General features: G+C 46.3%; 1 protein-coding gene across 2 annotated transcripts in view; it reads right to left on the reverse strand.

The window, feature by feature from the left end:
• The window catches only part of TCF4 (transcription factor 4), a 419,315-nt gene extending 417,644 nt beyond the window's left edge, over positions 1 to 1,671 (reverse strand). Inside the window, exon 1 of one of the 2 annotated variants that reach the window (XM_006891721.1) lies at positions 1,139 to 1,671. The gene's annotated coding sequence lies outside the window, so the exon portion shown is untranslated. Of the gene's footprint in view, positions 1 to 326; positions 380 to 1,138 lie in introns of those variants that run through there. The other variant, XM_006891723.1, reaches the window with a different exon arrangement.
• Positions 1,672 to 6,706: the final 5,035 nt, after the last annotated feature.

Here is a 6,706-nt window from a genome sequence, read left to right on the forward strand (position 1 = left end):
TCCGCGCCCGCGCTGCGCCTTCGCCGCCGCCGCCGCCGCCACGACCGCTCCGCGCGCGCACAGCCAAGAGCCCTGACTCTTAACACCAACTCTCTTCTCCGGGGAGGGGAGGGGACGGCGCGAGGGGGAGGGGGAGACACGCCGAGGCGCACGGAATTGCAAGTTCAGCAAAGAAATGGGTGGGGGGGCTCCGGCGGGGAGACGCGGCGCGCTCCGGGCCGGGCTGCCGGGGGGCGTCCCCTCCCCCCGGAAGAACCCCCGGGGCGCGCCCCCCCAGCCCGGCCCCCCCAAAAAGAGAAATAGACAAACGAAAATGCACCCAGCACCTCATCCTCCCTCCGGCCGCCGGCTACAGTCTGAAGCCTCAACAGTTCAGTTTTGCCCGGCTCATCCATCGGAGGCACTTAGAAATGTATTCGAGTTTCTATCCCTCACTTCGCTCCTTCTCGGACTCTCCTTCCCTCTCGCTCACACATCCACACGCGGCAAAGCAAGTTTATGCGAGGCTGCAAATACACGTGATGCGAAAAGACTTTGCCAAGAGGAACAATATTTCTCTTTTCCATACAGAAACCCAGACACATTGTGCTGGGGAGACGGGCGTTTCGGTAGTTTTTGCGTTGGGGGTGAAACCTGGGCTGGATACTCTCTCTCCCTGCTCCCTTGGAAGCCACTGAAGCTGCAAACTTGGGGGGGAAGAGGTAATTTGGGGGGTGCCTGTTGTTTTGTTTTTACACTTGAGTTCTTAGGCATGCTAAGTCCCTGGTAACCAGCACTCTCCTTTTAAGTTTATAACTCACCCTTTCCTATTCTAGGCCCTGCATGCAGTTAAACCTACTTTTTCACATCACTTTTTAGGATAAAAATTCAGCTTCCTAATTCTATCGTTTCGTAACAACAAGCGTGCTTTAATCCAGCAGATGTAACATTCACTATGTAAACGTGTGTTAAAATACACATTCTACACACCCTGTTATGGCTAAATGTGCGAGTCCAGACACAAAATGCATGCACCTACTTCTCCCACTGGCAACTACTTAACAGGGTCTCCCTTTTGTTTTAATAGAACACGGGGATCGACATTTCAAATTCAATTCAATTACAAACAGTTTACTCTGACAGCAAATTGTAACGTTACCTTAAATGGCCACAAATATGCTCACAATATTCCAAGGAAAGAGACTTTTTTTTAAAAAAGAGACACAAAAATCTTCTGCAAGTATTTAGGATCTCACATGTGTATCCCCAAAAAAAAGTACTTTAACTGGTACTCAGTCTTGGTCCAGGGATATTCCACAAATTACAAGATTATGCACCTGGCTCTGGTTTTGGCATGTTCCACTGTAAAACTGCAACAAAATCCCCTCCCCCAAAAATAAATCCTTTAAAAAAAAATCCAGTAACTTTTTCTTATTGTTTATACCAAAAAAAATAGCACAGCTAGTTATAATTTTTCCTCAAACAAATCTTGTGGTGGGTTTTTTTTTTCTCTTCTCCTCTTATAAAGTCTTAAACTTGTTCCAAGTTTAGAGGTGTCTCCTCATCATCATCCTCCTCATCATCATCATCACCATGGACTCCCCCGTGGAGTCACATTGATAATAATAGGTTTCCCTGAAAGATACATTGTAATCCATTCACATCCGGGCACTGCGGGCTTATAAAGAGAAGGCGCTGCGGCCGCGGCGGCTCCTCCAGACAATGACTGGGGAGGGGCGGGGCGGGAGCGGGCGACCATAGAGTGGTAAACAGAGCGCCTAGAGAGGCGTCCAAGATGGCGGCGCGCGCGGGCCACGCCTCCTCCGGCGCCGCGAGCCGGTGGCGGGATTCGAGCCGGCGTCGCGCGAGGGGCCCAGCAGCGAGGGTTGCAGGAGCCGGGGCGGCGCGCAGGCCGCGTCCTCCTTGCGTTCTCTGGCTTATTCCTCTTCTTGAGCTTTCCTTTCGCTCTCGAATCACAAGTGCAGCCTCCTGAGCCCATGAACGGATTCCAGTCCGCAGATTTCCGCAGGGGAGAGAGGTCAGGGGAGGCCGCAAAGCCTGGGTTTCCCCGGGTGCGCAGCCGGGTCTCTAAGCGGACAGCGTTGCAGAGCCCAGTGGAGGCTCCTGGGGCTTGAAGACGGGGTGGGTCCACCTGGTGGGCCCTCCCTCCCCGGCCCACCTCCAGGCCCCGGGCCGAGGGAGAACTTTCTTACCCCCTTTCACTCTTAGGTGCGAGTCTCCATGCAGACCTTCCTTTAGGCCTTTTTATCCACACTGATGGTGTTCCAGTGCTGCCCAAAGGATTAACTTCTCTGGTCTGGGAAATGAGCATGCATGTCTTAGCGGTGAGAAGCTGCACTGCAATCGCAAAGGCACGGGGTTCGAATCCACCAGCTGCTCCCTGGTACATGGAGGGACAGTCTCCTCCCATGTGATTAACTGCCCCGCTTGGAGGGCCAGCTATGGGTCAGTTCTGACTCCAACAACAGTCTGTAATACAAGCAAGAATGACCGCAAATCGTGTAAGGTTTAAAAGGGATAATAAAGATAAAGCAATCAATAAATATCCCCCTTTTCCCTCTCTAATTCTTCTCCAAACCAGGGGATACGTTTAACCTAGTCCATGAGAGGCTTTTAAATGCGAGTTTCTCGGCTCCAAAAGAATCGCTGTTAGCTCTCCAGAGACATTCAAGCCATAATAACAAGCACTGTTCTAAGAATGTCAGATACTAGTTCGTTTAATCTTCACATTGATTCCATGAAGTAGGTGTAAAATTTTCCCCATGTTAAAGATAGGGAAAGAGAAGCAACTGAAGTTGAGTAAGTGAAGCTAGTAAGTGGTACTAAATTATAAAGTGATGGTTGTTATTATGTGCCACTGAGTCAGAAACCACCCTCCCTCAGGTTCTCAGAAGCAGTAAATCACACGAGACTGTCCAACTTTCTCCCATGGAGCGGCTGTGGATTGAAACTGGCGCCTTCGGGTTGGCAGTGCAGCTCCTGACCACTAGGCCACCAGTACCCAGTTTTGAAAGCCTGCAGTGTGGAACCAGAAGTCCCACATCCTCTCACAGCAGGATGGTCCTAGCCCCGTTTTAACAACCCCTCCTCTGTCACTGTTCTGTAGCAGTAATAGTGCAAATCAATGGTGAGATCTTTCTTGGATGTATGTAAGTTTTTAGAGAGCAAGAATGAGGGCATTTAAAGGTTGTTTACTGTCCATTTGCCTCTTAGGGAGATTCCTCTCTTGTGCCCCCCCCCCCCAGTCCATGCCCCATCAAGGCACTCCTTTAATAAACTGCATTATCATAACATTATCTCTGACTCTCTGGGTAAGCCTGTGTAGGCTCTACCAAGATGATGTAAAGAGAAATATTCCACTGCTCCACCTCTAATCAGCTCTGTGGCCTACAGGCTAGATTATATAATCCCATCAAAATCTCTCCTCGCTTTTAGATTTTAAGATTCCTTGGTCCCCTCATGTACTTGGGGGAATTAGTCTAGAAGTCATGATAGGGGAAGGGCTGGGGCCAAAATGTGTTCAATTGTTACTGTAGTGCTTTATTTTATTTTGTTTTCTCTATCATACCTCAAATTGAGAAGCAAGTTGTTCTTGTTCTCTCTTTGAGGGGAGGGTTCCACCCTGATTTGACATAGTAGGTACCTTTACAGTTCTTCAACTTGGGAGCATTTTAGAAAATTAGTGTAATAGAAGAATTGGTGTGCCTATTCTATCTGCAAGGGAGCTCTGGTAACCTGGTGAGCAAGGAATTGTGCTGCTATCCCAAAGGAAGGAAGTTCGAATCCTGCTGCTCCTGAGAAGAAAGATGCGCTCTCTCTCTCTTCTCCCCTGAGATTTATAGCTTCTGAAAACTCACTGGAGGGTCAGCTATGAATTAGTTGCAACTTGGCAGCAATGAGTATTTTCCATCTACCAACTTTCGTTACTACGAGCCTATCCACAAATACTTAGAGTTAAAACTTGATGTAGGTGCCACAGACTTCTTCCTGCCTGATGGCAGTGGGAACAAAAAGAGAAGACTGAGGGGAAGGGAGTTCACAGTGCGCGATGGATCTGATATTTTCTGAGGTCAGTGGGCCAGAGCTGGTGCCAGGGGCCTCAACCACGTGCAGCACTTGTTTAAGGGGAAATAAGAGCTGTAAGAAAGCAGAAGAAACTGCTTTCCAGATAAGAAAGAAAGGTACTGGAAGTTCTGAGAAAATCAGGAGATGGCTCGCTTCTGCCAGAACTTCCCTTTCTCCAGAAGATCCAACCTGATTGCTTTTTTTTTTTTTTCTATTGCTTGTCTAAGCCTTAAAACCAAAGAATTTTGCTAAAATAATTTAAAAAAAAAAAAAAACCTTTAAATTTGAGCAATGTCACAAGAGTCTGCAGCAAACAAAAGTCAGTAACTACTCTTTTACGAAGTAAACTCTAGTTCCACTGATGAGAATAGTGATCCTAGCTGGTCCTTAATGCCACATCCAGTCAAGGGAGACGCCATCCGCTGTGAGTGTCATTCCTCTTGTGACCCTGGACAAGTTTCAGATCTTGTCAGTTGTGAAAAACAGAACACTCTTAAACACCTTCCATTGCTGGAGAAAATCAAATGCGACCGTGTAGATGAAAGTGCTCTGAAGATAGCAGAGTCCCACCAATTGTACGCCATCACTGTTGCCTAAACTTCGCTGAGGTCTGAAGATAGTATTTCTTTCACAGGAGTGTAGCACATAGTGCTACCCCATGGGTTCGTATGGAGGAACAGATACTGAAGGCTACTTACACAAAACCTTCAATTTCTGATTGAAGATGTGGGGTGTTAAGTGGCCACCTGAATAATCTATGGAGCCAGAAGTATCCCACCAGTCTACAACTCTCTTACTATGTACTCTGTTGCTATTACTGGGTACTGTCTGACTCCTAACTGACCATCCAGTGGGTTCTCAGAAGTAATACACCACATGGGAGAAGACTGATCATCTTTCTCCCATGAATTCAAACCATAGCCTTCTGATTGGCAGCACAACTCCTTTCTACTAAACCGTCGGAGAACCATCTCATAGAACTCTCTGTCAATCTCCAAATTCTAGTCAGTTTGTGCTCCCCCAAGTCACCCATCCATGCCAAGGTCAGTGAGCAGACAAAGCCACAAAGAAATAAACAAAATCAACTGTCTGATGATCCAGAGACGTTCATCTGAAATTCCCACAGACAGTGTTTGAGCAGCTCCTCTGCGTCAGTGACTCTTCTCTCTTGGGACCAGAGGCAGAATGTAGGCCACGGAATCAGAATGATGTCAGTGTCAAGGGCAGTTCTTGATGGAATGGCAAAGTCCCAGTGAGCCTGAGGAGGATATGTGGGAAATGAGGCCATTTTGCACATTGAATGAACAGAAGCCTTTGGGACCCTAAGCGGGAACCCCACAAATAGTAGAAAGCAGTTGAAATAATAGAAGAGAAGCTTCTGGCAAGTTTATGTTAAAGAACAAATCTTCGTGGTACACAAACTTCCTACACACACCTGGGCCTTTCCGTCTGTGTCCCATTATTTGTTCTCTGGTTGTTCATGTGGCCACTTCCATAGCAACCTAAGGTCTCAACTTAACCTGAACACTCAAAAGAAGCACCCGTTTGATTACTCTCAGCCACCACAGCAGTTTTATATCCTCAGTGACAATTTTCCCATTGAGACCACTTTACTTTTACATCTCTTGTCTCTCTCATTAGATTAAACTCTAACTTGGGAACTCCACTGAACTTTTATTCATCCATATGGTCCAGTCCTTACCCTGGTACCTGGAACATATTGCTATGTTATTTGTCATCAATTAAGAACTGATAGTTGACCCTCTAGCGGTTTTTCAGAGGCAATAAGTCACATAGAAGGAGATTGCCCATCTTTCTCCTGTGGAGCAGCTGGGAGGTTTGAACTTCCTGCTTTTTTGGTTGGCAGTGCAACTCTTTACCACTAGGCCACCAGACCTCCCCCTGACACATATCAGGTCATCAATAATTACTGACTAGATAGAGAGTCTACCTTTATCCTCAGAGTTACAATCTAAGCTTAAGAGTACAGCTTCTAAGCCTTCCAATACAGTTTCTTTTAAGATTTCATTTCAGCTGGATTTCACTGCCTATGAACGTGGCTGGTGAATATTGAGATCAATCCCTAACAGGTAACTCACACGCTACATCTCACTTGAGTCCTAGGCCCTAAAGATAGAATCAGAATAATTGTCTTGATTTACCAAACCATCGAGACAACTTTTTCATTCTTTGAAGACACTGAAAGGGGCTGCCATTGTATCGCTTCACTACTGTAGCCTTTTAACATGTTATATGCCTCAACTCAATTAGAAAGGTTTAGCATTCTAAGCACAGTTGTTAGTCAAGTATGACTCACAGCATTCCTATGAACAAAAGGTCTAAATCCTGTCCTATCCTGGGCCATTCATCATCTCTGACACACATGAGTTCATTAATTCAGTCACTATGTCAATCTACCTCATTAAAGGTCTTCCTCTCTTTCTAAACATTGGCATGTTGTTATACAACTTTATCTCCAACATTGCTTTCTTAGATGCTTTCTTGAAGGAAGAACTCAGTTCAGTTGCAACAATCATGTATCAGGTAGCATGTTAGGTCCTTAGACTACAGGGACCTGATATTTTCCGTTAGAAGGGGATGCATACCAAGAAATAAGCCTAAATTGTTCTTTCCCTGCCAT

Source organism: Elephantulus edwardii, unplaced genomic scaffold (assembly GCF_000299155.1).
Source record: "Elephantulus edwardii isolate Elephantulus edwardi_28Jun2011 unplaced genomic scaffold, EleEdw1.0 scaffold00103, whole genome shotgun sequence".
Lineage (NCBI taxonomy): Eukaryota > Metazoa > Chordata > Mammalia > Macroscelidea > Macroscelididae > Elephantulus > Elephantulus edwardii.